Source organism: Protomyctophum parallelum, assembly GCF_964188405.1.
Source record: "Protomyctophum parallelum genome assembly, chromosome: 22".
NCBI lineage: Eukaryota > Metazoa > Chordata > Actinopteri > Myctophiformes > Myctophidae > Protomyctophum > Protomyctophum parallelum.
The window spans coordinates 24,056,267-24,070,590 of NC_139714.1; the positions used below are offsets into that span (position 1 = coordinate 24,056,267).

General features: G+C 42.9%; 1 protein-coding gene across 2 annotated transcripts in view; it reads right to left on the reverse strand.

Moving 5' to 3' along the window:
• Nucleotides 1-14,324, reverse strand: part of syt1a (synaptotagmin Ia) — a 249,281-nt gene that overhangs the window by 147,483 nt on the left and 87,474 nt on the right. Inside the window, exon 1 of one of the 2 annotated variants that reach the window (XM_083758283.1) lies at nt 341-407. The exons of the other annotated variant lie outside the window; for it this stretch is intronic. The gene's annotated coding sequence lies outside the window, so the exon portion shown is untranslated. Of the gene's footprint in view, nt 1-340; nt 408-14,324 lie in introns of those variants that run through there. 2 annotated transcript variants of the gene reach the window in all.

Consider the following 14,324-nt stretch of genomic DNA (forward strand, 5'->3'; position numbering starts at 1 on the left):
TCGAAACGACCTGTTGTATAATATGTGATATCACATGAGCAGAGCCACACCGCCAAACTATATGCAATGACATTGCAATGAATGGTAAATGGTTAAACCTGAGCTGAAGAAAAAGGGACATTTCATAATATAGGCCAAAAAATATGTATGGCATCTATTGTATGATAGACAACGTATTTAACCATTTCAGCTTTTTTGTATAATGTTAAAATTGATAGGCAGTGCATTAAAAAGGATAAACCTGGACTTGAGTAGTGAGAGTGGCCATGTGGGTGAAAATGGAAGGCCAGCTCTTTGTTCCATGGGCTTCTTTTTGGAGGAAAGGATGTCGGAGACTAACCTTTCGGTCGATGACACGTGCTGTGACAGATCCAAAAACTTCTTCTTCCACACTCCACTCTCAGTCACTCTCCCGGGCAGCAGTCACTCAGATCTGGAGAAGATGAATAGTGCATTTATATAGTGCCTTTATCCAAGGTGCTTTACATCTATTGTGCATTACATTCACCCATTCATACACACAGTCATACACAATGGCGGTGGAAACCATGCAAGGCACCAACCTGCACATTGGGAAGGTCAAGGACACGTCGACACTAACTCTGGGGGAGCCTGGGACCGAACTGGGAACATTGCGGTTGACCTCCGGCCGCTCTACCGTCATTTCAAGGACCCCTGCAGTTTGATCGTTACGCATTAAAACGGGTACACGGTACAGGCATTGGTTCCGACATACCAACAGTCCGACAACCTACACCCCAAAACGTAACCTGATCCTAACTGCAAGCACGATGCAACGCACCTCGGACCAACGTATGTCGGACCTTTGGATAAGCGTGCGCAACCCGGGCTAAAACCATGACGAAAAATGTTCTTCGACTACCTTTTGACACTGACAAAAACTCAATAAAAACTAAGCCATGATGATTAAATGTTAAAGAGGGACTAGTGCAGAAGAGATGATTTCATGTTTGGTTGCGCTCTGGTGTTTTGCACTCTGTAAACAGCAGATCTACAAGCTCACAACGTTATGAGCTTGTATATCTGCTATTTTCAGAGTGAAAACAAGTGTAAAATCAGGCATTATGATGCCATCAAGGCCTGCCAAAACCCAATTTAGTAGTGGGTTCCAAATGGCCCCGTACGGGTGTGTAACTCGTGTACAAAAGGAACCAAATGGACCACCATTTGTACACTCTCAGAGTTATGGGGGATCTTGAAATTAAAAACAAGTTTGGAGGATTGCAAACCATGCCCACGGCATATTTGGCCATATGCTTAAATATTTATGCTCTTATAAATGCTTAATACATATATTAATTAAATCCAAGAGATGTCTTATGGCACTGTGTTGGGCTATACCAGATGTCGTTCCTCCCAAGAGCGTACAAGCTTTATCAGAAGTAATAGAAACTTTTTTCGTGTTGTAATTGTATTCTTTTTTTTTTTTTCTTTTTTAATAGAGCGGTCCTCTTGTGACTCTTGTCCCTCTTGTAAGAAACATTATAATTCATACTGTTATGCAATGATGTTTTCAAATAAACTTGAACTTGAAACACCTATACTGCATGCAGGCGCGCTATAGCCACTAGCCCACTATACCAAGTAAGCCTGCGTCGTTTGGCGTGTGTTGGTTTTTCCATCAGCTCAGTAATCGGTGCATGACAGCGTCGGGGTGGCACATATAGCCGTTGTCAATGGGCCGTTTTCACAGACCATTGGCCGTGTTGGGAGCCAGGACGGCGGGCGGTGGCCAGAAGGGGACAGAAAGCAGCTGGGGTGTCCTCCTCCTCCTCCTCCCCAATGCAGATGCGGCCAGCCATGCTGCTGAGGTTTAGGGCTAGTGGTGGCTTTGACAGGAAAAGACTCGCTCACCGTATAGAACAAGAAGTAAAACTCCTTAGACTGAGACTTAGAAAAATATATTTTCTTTTATTTTATCATGCTGTGCTCATGGTGCTCTGTGCTCATGGTGCAATTTAAAAAGCAAACGTTTCGGTCCTCAGACCTTCGTCAGTGCTATGGTTTTTCACAGACAAAGAACTTACTCTTAAACAACTCCAAAACAATACAGCTCAGGTGCTGAGAATTACTAATTGGTGACATCACCTGATTGTGGGCGTGGACATTACAGAAAGGATATACAAAATCACAGTTATATAGGAAACAAGAATATTACATACATCACATGTTGACAGACTTATATAATCACTTTTTGAATAAGACTTTTTACTTTATAGGTAGCACTGGAGGGAGATATCTTCATTTAAGCCACCTGGATTGACAGACTTTAAATAAAAAATCCATCTAGATTCAGTTTGGAGGAGTTTAGTGTCTAAATCACCCCCTCTTCTAGATTTCTTAATTTGATCAATGACTGTGTAAGACAGATCTGCTATGGAGTGACCGGCTTCCATGAAATGTCTGGCGACAGGAGATTTGATGTCCTTGCGTCTGATGGCACTCATGTGTTCTATGATGCGTGTGCGGACTGCCCTAGATGTTTTGCCTACGTACTGTAGATTACATTTACATGTGATCATGTAGACTACATCAGAGGAACTACAATTCACAAATTGTCCGATAGTGTATTGTTTGTTAGTAACTGCACTAGTAAATGTGTTCGTTTTCTTGGAGTTTTTACAGGCCACGCAATGTAGACAAGGGTAGAAGCCGGTGACTCCATCCAACCGCCCCGTGTGTTGCTGGGGGAGTATGTAGCAGTCTGCTTTCACCATATAGTCTCTGATGCTTTGAGATCTATAATGAGAGAAAAGAGGAGGGTCAGTAAACACCTTAGCACCTTCAGGGTCAGCTGACAAAACATGCCAGTGTTTCTCTATGATGCTACGTATATCATTGCTCAAAGGATTATAAGTAGTGATGCAGGCACATGAATGTTTCTTTTTGGTCTTTGCAACCTGGTTAGGATTGTTCAATTTAGTTAAAGCAGAGTCAAGCCATTTTTTGGGGTACCCTCTATCAACAAAGTTTCTGTACATGATGTCTCTCTCTTTTTGAAAATCTGACTGACTGTTACAGATTCGTTTCAGTCTAAGGAATTGAGAATATATGGTAAACCTTTCTTCAAAGCAGGGGGGTGTGCACTGGTGGCATGTAAAAGACTATTCTTGTCTGTGGGTTTGGTGTACAGAGTGGTGGACAATTTACCATCCTGAAAAAGTACACGGGTGTCTAGAAATGGAATTTCATGTTTGCTGAATTCCATGTTGAATTTAATGGTAGGTGCCAGATTGTTCAGGTAGGACACAAAACCATGAAGCTCTTCCTCAGTACCTTGCCAGATAAGGATAATATCATCAATGTATCTCTTAAATAACAACATATTGTGGGCAAAAGGATTGTTGTGCCACACTGAATTGTGTTCAAGGAAGCCCAAGGCAATGCCTGGACAATCTGGACTGAATACTGAGCCCATAGGTGCCCCCTGCAGTTGGAGATGATAGGAGTTCTCAAATAGAAAATAGTTTTTGTGTAAAAACATGGATGTCATTTCTACCAGAAAGTTGGTTGGAGGTGTCAATTCATTCCAGGCTAGTGGTGGCAAAAGTATACTCAAAGGTTTTACTTTATAAGTAAAAAGTATACAGTAAATGCTGCAATGTAGAAAATATACTCTGTTATGAGTAAAAGTACGGAATTCAAAATGTAGGTAGTAAAAGTACAAAAGTGTTTGGCATTGAAATGTACTCAAATTACCAATGTAGTACCAATGTAATACTAATCAAAGTAACAAATAACTTAAGTTTTCAAATAATTGCCTCTGAAATGCAAAAGTTTTGGAAATTGGAAATACTCAAGTAAAGTAGGCCTACAAATACCTCAAAATTGTACTTAGGTACAGTACTTAAGTAAATGTACTTAGTACTATGTACTATTTTTTATTTATTTTTTATCCCACGATTTTGCAACCCATTTTTTCACCCAGTGTCAATTATCTAATGTAATCCTGGGCACTACACTTCCTCTGCCAACCTGGGGGCAGCGGACTGACCTCATGCTTCCTTCTATGCATGAGGAGTCCAAGCTGCTTCTTTTCACCTGATAGGGGGGATTTTCCCTGGCCGGACGTAGTGCGTGCGAGGGAACACGTTATTCTTACCAGTTCCTTTCACAAGGCGCCCTGGCTGGCCAGAGGGAGGTAGTTTTAGAGACCAGGATTACTGCATGTTTTTTGTGAGGGTACCTACCCTAGGGGACACGGAGAGAACATGCAAACTCCACACAGAAAGGCTGTCTCGCCAAGCCCGCCTCTGGTATGGGCACTGATGACGCGGAGAACACCTCCCCCAGCGCCCATAGCTTCCCCAGCGGGAATCAAACCCAGGACCTTCTAGCTGTGAGGCGACAGCACTACCGACTGTTCCACCGTGCCCCCATGTTGGTACCATCAATCATGATCAAAGCCTTGGTACCATCTTATAAGGCTTTGATCATACTGCAGGCAGTAGTGATCAGATCGGATTTATGTACTCAAGAGTCAGACTTCGTCAAGCTATCTGCAACCTGTCTTGCTGTGGTGTGTCAGTCCCTGACAAAAGCAGATATACAAGCTCACAACGTGTCATCATGCCAGTGTCCAGACTGAGACTCTTCTTTGGAAATCACATTTGAATCACGTCAATCCACCTAGGAATGCGATTCAAATAAATGCAAAAACAAAATCAGTTTCCATGCTGATGTTGTTTTTCTTTTTTTGTTGTTGTTCAGCCTTGATTAAAACAATAATGATTCCAGTCTGGATTGGCCAGAAATCTGATTTGGGCTGCCACTGTGAATATAGCCTATAAGCCTCTGCCTCGGCAGGGTGTTCTGTCACATTTGTCTCGCATTGCTGGTGATTTATCTAACGGGGAAACCTTTGGGTGGTTGACATTTTATCTGGTGATGTGCCTTAACCCGTTCTGGATGGGAACCCCTTTTGCTGTTTTAAGCATTATGTTATACTTAAGCTGTTGAAAAATAGCAGATCTACAAGCTCGAGCTTGTAGAGTCTATGTTTGAAAAATCATAAAAAATGTGGCGCAAATCTTTTAATATATATTTCAGAGCGAACGTTTTTTTTTTTGTCTTTCGCCCTTTATTCCACATTTTTTATGAAGGGACAGACAGTAGGCTGACAGGAAATGGGGAGAGAGATGGGGGGGAAGACATGCAGTAAAGGCCGTCGGGATGGGGAGTCGAACCCGCCAGACTGGATTACCAGTCAAGGTGCCTGGACCGCTGAGCCACGACCCAGGCCAGAGTGAACGTTTTTAACTCAAATCTTTCCTTCTGGGGGGTCCCTGGAACAACGTATTCTCAGATGGGGGTCAGCGGACAATTTAATATATTTTGGGGGTCCTTGACATGAAAATATTTGAGAATGACTAACATAGAAACATGGGTTTTTCAGAAAACTGTCAGGATTTAGAAGACATTTTGTAGAATCGTCCTCAGGTCTAATTGGGTAGATATGCTTTTAGCAACAAAGTGTCATAGGATGTGTAGCTCAAAAAACACATTTTCAACTGAAAAAACACGACACAAGTTTCTCAGTCGACTTAGCGGTTTTGTTTTTTTGTCAGTGGCACGTCGACTGACACTTTGTCGCCAAAGAATAAATCAAATTCTAAAAACTGCTACAGTAACAGCTGCCTTTCATGTACTGCAACGTACCTTCAAAATACAAATCAAGCACGATGCAAATGAAAAGTATTCACAACCCAGGTTGAGTTGAGCATATCAACTAGGGGTGGGACAATTCACATACCTTCCACAATTTGATACGATAGATACATAGGGTGCCGATTTGACTTAAATTGTGATTCTTAATTATATTGCGATCATACATTTTTAACCCATTTAGTGTGGAGCCGTCATAGCTAATCCAACCGATGGATTGCGAGGATGTGTACACACGTCCTAGCGCATTTTCATTAGTTTCATTAGCTTAGTTTTCATTTAGTTTTCGCCAGTGAAACTGGCAATGTTCCCAGTTTTCTTTTGTTATAGTAGCCTATGAGTCGAGGAAATCAACACTGCTTTGTTAGTTAGTCGGCAAGCTAAACACATTCACATCCAAATGTAACATTTTGTACATTTTTTGCCAGAGGAATGACAACTTCCAGTTCACCAGAACTGTCACCAGAACAACACGGATTAGAGCACAGATAAGACGTCATACTGTGGGTTTCACTTTCTGACAGACAGTTTCCCCCGCCGGCTATATTCAGGGCGACGGGTTAATAAGTGGTTACTTATACAGTTCTGCTGGTGGCAGTGCCGAAAAACACTGTAGCAGATCTATCGGCTATTTTTGGCACGCGACACCGGCATGCGACCGTGTATAAATCAGGCTTCAAACGCCCAGCAATCAATTTCCAGCTGGTCTCGCATCAATGCATGGACAGGCACAGGTGGCGGTGAGTAAGACGGCGCTATTACAATGGTGTGTGTACGAATCTATGATGCATCGCCCGGGTTTGAGATGCGGCGCTAAATATGCATGCATAACAAAATATACCGCGCTCGGAACACAAGAGTTTGTCACCGTGCGATGTCAATTGCTATAGTGACTGAGTGTGTGTGTGGCTTCCAGCAGCCATCTGCACCAGCCCTGTTGTGATGCTTCGTGGAGCACAGCGCTCTCGTCTCCTGCTGTGCTTTGTTTTCACATTTGCTCAGTCCTTTCTCATCATTCTTTCGTCATTTTGTAACACTTCAGCCCTGTATTTGGACTCACAGTCATCATCACTCTTCTAAATCTCTGTTTATTCACCTCTCTCTCTCTCTCTCTGTGTGTGTATGTGGCCTAAGGTCACATTCTCACCTAATACTTCGGTAGACTCAGATCCGTATGGGCGGGGAAAGGGAATTCTTGCATATTTAATTGGCTGCGGTTTGCCTTCACACTGTCATTCGCAGCAATTGGAAACGCAGCAGGGGGGACCTTTATCAATGTGTTCCGTTCATAAACTATAGCCTACACAGTGAAATCTATGGTGATAAAATTACACTCATAACGTGCATGTGTCGTGCCGTCTGGGACCCCCCCCCCCCCTCTCTCTCTCTCTCTCTACGCACGCAGCCGCCACACACTGTTCTTTTGGGCATGGAGGCACAGCGCTGCATGAGCGCACTGATATAACTCCCCAGTCCCACACAGTGACAGCACTCCATGTTTACGGCACGCACAGACAGACAGACAGAATATTATGTAGGCTATAATACACTGCAGTGTTTTTATGTGTTTTCTTAAGCAATTGATTAATGTAGCCTACACGTCCTCATTTCGATCAGGGCTTCAGTCTCCTTATTCGACCACGTCTATCCACAGTAACGGGACATCTTTGCGCTGTGTAAAATATGCCTTAACCGTCTCCAACTGTGTTCAGCTCCTCACCCGCCACATTATGTTTGCTTCATTTCCTTTATTTACTGCGGATTGCATTCACACCTGCACCGAATCGTAGTCAAGTGCGATTCGAAGCGAAGCGAAACCCACGTTTTTTGGCGGAGTAAAATGCGGTTATTTGCTGCGCATTAGGATTCGAATGAGCCTTCACACCTGCCAAACGAAGCGCACTTTCTGACAATGCGCAGCAGGATTCGTTTTAATCGCAGCAAAGCTCTCTGGTATGAATGCGACCTAAGTCAGTGGTTTTCAACCCTGTTCATATCAAGGTCCATTATTTATTCAACACGAACCACCATTTGATTAGATTTTAGCCTCTCAGACCCAATTCATACTTTGTTGTTGTTGGATAGGATGTTGTCCACAATTCCATGCTGTATTGATGTTGGTACCATTAGGAGAGATAACAGGCAAACATTGATCAAAATAACAATTCTTCTGCTATCTCTAATTGTGCAGACTTCTTGCAAATTAAGCAATGCAGATGTTTGTCAATAATTTAACTCTTGAGTTAAAGATCTAATAAGGGTTGATTTGGTTACCAACTCTCCATCATTTAGTTGGGGACCACCTGGAACCCCCTCTCAAGGACCACTGGTGGTCCCCGGACCACTGGTTGAGAACCACTGGTCTACGTCGTTCTCGTCTACATCCAACCGGCACGATTGCTCCATCGGTTCAAAAATCAGCATTCCATGCAAGGAGTCTTTATAGATTAGAACACTTTAACTGGTCTTGAATGGGCTCTCAGGCAGCAACCAACTAAAATGATACAATTGTGTGACGAACAGCAGGGCCCAACATTGACCTCTCTCTGAGAGCTAAAGCTGGGGGGCGGCAATCATCATCCCCCAGCCTCATCTCTCTCCCAGCTGGAGTCTGGCTAGGAAGAAAGGACAAATAATGTATTCGTATTCTAGTCCATGGCCAACACATAACATACAGTATGTGTGCAAGCTCCATATTGAACAGTCTATAGCTGTGGCTTCTGTTATATAAGACAAAGGGGGTGGTGGACGTGACAACAATGCTTCGAGCCTTCCTGTGTATGCATCAGTCAAGTGGAGTGGAGGATGGGTGGCATTCGTTGGGCGGCGGAGGCTTTATACGACAGTAATCGACACTGAGAAGGTGAGCCGTAGAACAAGCTGACTTTGAAGAGTTTAACCTGCCAATCAAGAGAGCCTCTCATCTGTGACAGGCAGCGAGGCAGAAAGCCAAAGACCCAGATATGTCAACTCCTCTAATGACCTAACTATGGCCTCATGTCATCACCATCTCTACAGCCAGCCAGCGTCAATTACTGTACTACAGTCCACACATGCAGTTGGAGGACCGGGCCTGTTAAAAGGATTACACCATCACCATACAGTGGTATAGTGAGTTTTATATGTATATATTTTTATCCCACGATTTTGTAACCCATTTTTCACCCCTGTGTCAATCAATTCAATTCAATTCAAAGGGCTTTATTGGCATGAGAAAACATACGTTTACATTGCCAAAGCAGAAAGAACAATACAACAATACAGCAATACAATCAATACAAAAATTATGTACATTTGAAGGTCAGAATCTTCAATAGATCAAATTCTATGTACCCAGGTCACTCGATGCAGGAATATACACAATGCTTAGTCTTTAGGGTGGTTGTGTTCCATTTGATATTCTTCTCCTATCACAGCAACTCACAAATCTTGCTGCTGTGTTTGCACATTGTTGTACTTCGCCCAGCAGATATGGGATTTTTTTGTCGTTGGTCATGTTTTCAAAATCTCTGTGTGTGGTTGTAATCAGTGGGAAGTATGTGTCTCTGATGTCTTGGTACAATGGACAGATGGTTAGGAAGTGTAGCTCGGTTTCCACTTCATTTTGTGTGCAGTGAGTGCATAGTCTGTCTTCTCTCGGGATACACGTCTGCCTATGACGGCCTTTCTCGATCGCGAGACTGTGCTCACTGAGTCTGTACCTAGTTAAGATTTTTCTTTGTTTTGGGTCGGTCATGGTGCTCAGGTATTCTGCCACTGTGTATTCTCTGTTTAGGGCCAGATAGCATTCTAGTTTACTCTGCTTTTGTGTTGCTTCTTTCCAATGTGTCAGATAGTTTTCCTTTTGCTGTTTTATAATTTGGTTTAGTCCAATGGGTTTTCTATCTCGTGGCTCTGTTTGTGTTTGTGCCCGGAGTTCCAGGGCCAGGTGGCTGAGGGGGCATCTCTCTAGAGTTTCACTGTGTGTGAGTGCCTTGTTATGGAGTGCATCTAGGTCACTTTCTTTTAGGTGGTTGTAGAACTTAAGTGCTCTCTTTTTTATTTTGATTATGAGTGGGTATCGTCCTAATTCTGCCCTGCATGCCTTATTTGGTGTTTTCCGCTGGGTACGGAGAATGGATTTGCAGAGTTCTGTGTGTAGGGTCTCGGTTTGGTGTTTATCCCATTTTTCAAGGTCATGGTTTGCTAAAGGTCCCCAGATCTCGCAACCATAGAGGGAAATTGGTTCTATCACAGAATCCAGTATTTTAAGCCAGGTTTTAATTGGGATGTCTATTTTGATGTTTCTTTTGATGGCATAGAATCAATCATCTAATGTGATCCTGGGCTCTACACACCCTCTACCAAACTAGTCCCCATATATGGGGGACAAGGGGAGAGCAACGGACTTGAACTCATGCTTCCTTCATGCCTGAGTGTCCAAGTTGCTCCTTTACACCTGACAGGGGGGAGTTTCCCTGGTTGGACGTAGCGTGTGGAAGGAACACGTTATTCCAACCAGTTCCTTTCCCCTCCATCAGGAGCCCCGGCTGGCCAGGGGGAGGCAGTTTAGTGACCAGGATTACTGCATGTTTTTTGTGAGGGTACCTATACTGAGTTTTGAATAATAACATTTTCTATTTTAATTCTTTACTGTATTTCTGTATACCGGTAGGGCCGGGCCTTAAAACTGCCTCAATGCCAGATGACGCCTTTGGACGCCTCCCCCTGGTGGCCAAGAGTGCCAATGGTGCCTTTGGACGAAAAAAGGCTTCATCCAGATTTCGAAAATTCCTCTAATTTGGTGTTCAGCTGATGATATTGTATGCACATTACATGCACAATAGAATTACAATTTCTTTCCTTTATTTATAATGGGCTTCGGTGGCAACGAGGACCAAAACTGGTGTCCACCAGGTGGCACTGAATGAGTTGTGGGCCTGTTGAGAATTCTAGTTTTCGCCGGCTGCCGGGCGCGGCTGCACTAATAACTTTGGGGCAGGCCCGTCTAGAGTTTAAATGGATAGGTATCACTATCAGTCAAAAGGGAGACATTGAAGAGGAAGGATGAATGGGGAAGGATCAACATATGGAATGTCAGAACAGGTCAGCTCCATATATGGAGATCTAAGGGTCATCCCTGATGATGTCACGTGATGTCATGACCATATGGGGTGACCAACCAACCAACAAACACACTGGCGGGAAATGCACAATTCCATTGTTTTTTTTTTTTTTTTTTTTTTTTTTTTAAGATATTTTTTTGCGGCTTACGCCTTTTTATTGATTTTTTGAAGGGACAGACAGTAGGCTGACAGGAAACGGGAGAGAGATGGGGGGATGACATGCAGTAAAGGCCGTGTCGGGTCCGGGAGTCGAACCCGCGGCACACTGCGACTGGATTACCAGTCCGGTGCCCAGACCGTTACGCTACGGCCTGGGCCACAATTCCATTGTTAACTGAGACCTTCGGTCTCCGGTAGAATGTATTACAAGAAGCAACCACACTTGCAACTTGCAGTTATTATTTTTGATGAAATCTTAGTTCTCAGAAAATTCCAGTTGTCATTGTGCATCAGATGACTAAATTAAATTAACTAAATTAGTTGTTGTGCAACTGACTAGCAAAGATGCCTGTTCGTCTCATTGTTGCCATTCAGAATGTGGTGAAAATTAAACTAGTGTAAGCATTTAGAAAATAAATAAATAGGTTTCATGATAATTTCCATTCATTTGTATTTTCTTTTAGGTATTATATGACCTCAATTACACCCACACAACCTGAACTTTGAACATTCAGTGGATTTTCTGTGGCCTGGGGTTTCCTCTGTGTGTCCTGAAGCCTTTTGAGCTGCACTGAGCTGGCAAATTCTTATGTCACTTATGGGATTTGTGAACTGTTATACCTCACAGTCTACAGGCAAATCAGAGCACTTGTTTGGGCCAGAAAGGCCAGGATTACAAACAATCCACTAAAGTTCCACTGAAAAATGTAAAAACTTTTTTTTATGTCCCTTTAACAAAGAGTGCAAAAAGTACAAGCTCTCCTCTGAATAAATTGCTATGTGTTGATAAGAATGAGATTTTTTCCCTCAGAGGGGAAAAAACAAAAACTGAATAAAATGACAATGAAAACAACTCGATCTGCTCCCTCTACAGCACTGCCACCCAAGCGTGGAATATGCCCTGACCCCTTCCCTCAAAGAATGTAGATCACTGGCTTCCTTCAAAACAGGCCTGATAATCCACCTTCCAGCAGGCCTAAGGGAGAGCAAAATGAATGATCACTTCTCCCTTAGACAGGTGATCCGCTCTAACGGCCACTCTACCCCTGAGCCACTGCCACCCTCATAGGGCAGAAACGTCACAGGTAGAAATCCACATGGCAAAGCAAAGTCTGCATTGATATGAGGAACAGATCCAGGAAAATAAGTCAGTTTCAAGGAAAGCGTTCCAGTTGACAGGCTTTTGTTCAACAGTCTGATGGTATGCAGTAGAACAGATGGTGGAACAGATGAGAAAAATATCACACCAGAAAGCCTCTTGCAAATGCTTAATTATTCCTCTTGAAATAATTATAATGTGTTTATTTTTTGGGGTGACTCTTTACTCCTTCAAAATCGTTTTTTTGTGAAATCCAAATCACATGGGGGGGAAATCTTTGAGGTTTTATGTTTTTGTTTGCTTTAGTTTGTGTCATGTGGAGTCGTGTTGTGTCTGTTATGTTTCATGAAATAAAGAAAAGGAAATCTTTGTGACACACTGTGTTTTAGTTGTCCTGCTGTGACACATTTTCAGTCGTCTCCCTCTGCTGTGAAAGCTACTCACTGGGAGAGTAATTACAAACCCATGGAGATCACATAGTTTTACCCCATATAATCTCTCAAGAACAGATTCAGGAAAACACGGCGCTGTTGTTTCTTTCCCCATTTTTGTGCCGATGGGTTCCCAGATTGCTGCAGTGGTGCCCTGCCATTGCACTATACCTGCATCGAGTGACCTTGGTACATAGAACTTAATCTATTGAAGATTCTGACCTTCAAATGTACATCATTTTCGTTGATGTACATTGATTGTATTGTTGTATTGTTCTTTCTGCTTTGGCAATGTAAACGTATGTTTTCTCATGCCAATAAAGCCGTTTGAATTGAATTGAATTCCATATCTGTGTGTGCGCGCACACACACACACAAGCTGCAGTTCCACAAGGCCATTCCATCTCGTCTCCTTTAAAGTCATGAAGGCAGCTATAGGATCACAGTGCTCTCCAGGGTAGACCTTCATCCCTGTGGCAGTACGTGCGCTGTCGTCCGTAGACACTGCTTTCAGAGCAAACAAGATTACATTGATGAACACCGGCAGTCTTGTTTACTCTCTCAGTCTCAAGGAACTTTGGGGGTGACTTGCTGCCAGCAGCGAGGACAAGAAACTTTGGAAGATGGAGGATCTGTGATGTAGCCATCAGATACAGAAAAATGGTTATACTCAGCTAAACTTGAGGGAGTGAGTGCCTGCTAGTTTGTCTTGAAAATGAACAAACATCCGCGTCCAACACTGACGTGAATTAGTTTTTTCTAGGTTTGAATGAGGTCTGTCCCCCCCCCCCCCCCCCTATTAATTTCTAGAAGGCTTTGGACATGTACCATATTGGAATAAACATTCAAGGACATTCAGACAAATTCTTAAACATCACTCTCCCTTTTTGCTGTCGGTCATTATAGTACTCACTTTAGTACATTTTTTCACTCTGCTTCAGTGATACTTGAGTGAAGCAACATTCCGGCACGCACTGCACACAGCCCCTTCTGTAGTATCTCAGTGTTAGATTGACCAAATGAAATGAACAGGCAACAAAGGGAAAGTCAAATAGGACAATATTACCATAATGTTAATGGCTATTCAAGACAACAGAAAAACGTATGGAATATAGGGGTGCATGTAAATCACCGTTTCCTAAACACATGGTGGTTCACAGACCATTTCTTATGGGCCATGACTCGAGTAAAAATCCTACTTTCTTTTCCTACTGTACAAAAAATAGGCCTATATTATTTCAAAAGTTTTTTTTTTTTTTAATAAAAAATAATAATTTTATAAATGTTAAAACAAAAGTAATCTAAGAAATGCCATTCTTCTTCTTGCGTCGAGAGTGAGGTCTAGCCAACACCAACTCGGGATTCCTGGATCGCTGCCCTCCACAATTTCCTATCCAACATCAGGTTCTTGAGCTCTGCAGTGTTGTCAGCCAAGCTGTCGCGCCGCAGCACGTCTACATTAGGTGGTACGCTTCTTTTCCCTCCTGGCTTTGCCCTGGGTTGGCTCCCATAGGGTCAATTTACTTGCCTCAAGTTCTGGGTGCCTGACGCAAATGCCATTAATTAAAATATTTATAATTAAGAAGTAGTGAAAATAGCCTATATCTATAAGCTCGCAACACGGCACGGAACATCATGTTAGATCTGCTAATAGCACTTGTAGATCTGCTATTTTCACTAGTTTGGGTTCCGGGGCAAACATAACAATCTCTCTTTTGGGTCTCGACCTGAAAAGTTTGGGAACCACTGACATTGTAAAACCTGGTCAAGAGCTCAGCATTAGGATCTTCTTTTTTCGCAAAATAGGGATGTTGACATTTCCTCCCCTTAGCTACAAGAAGAGTC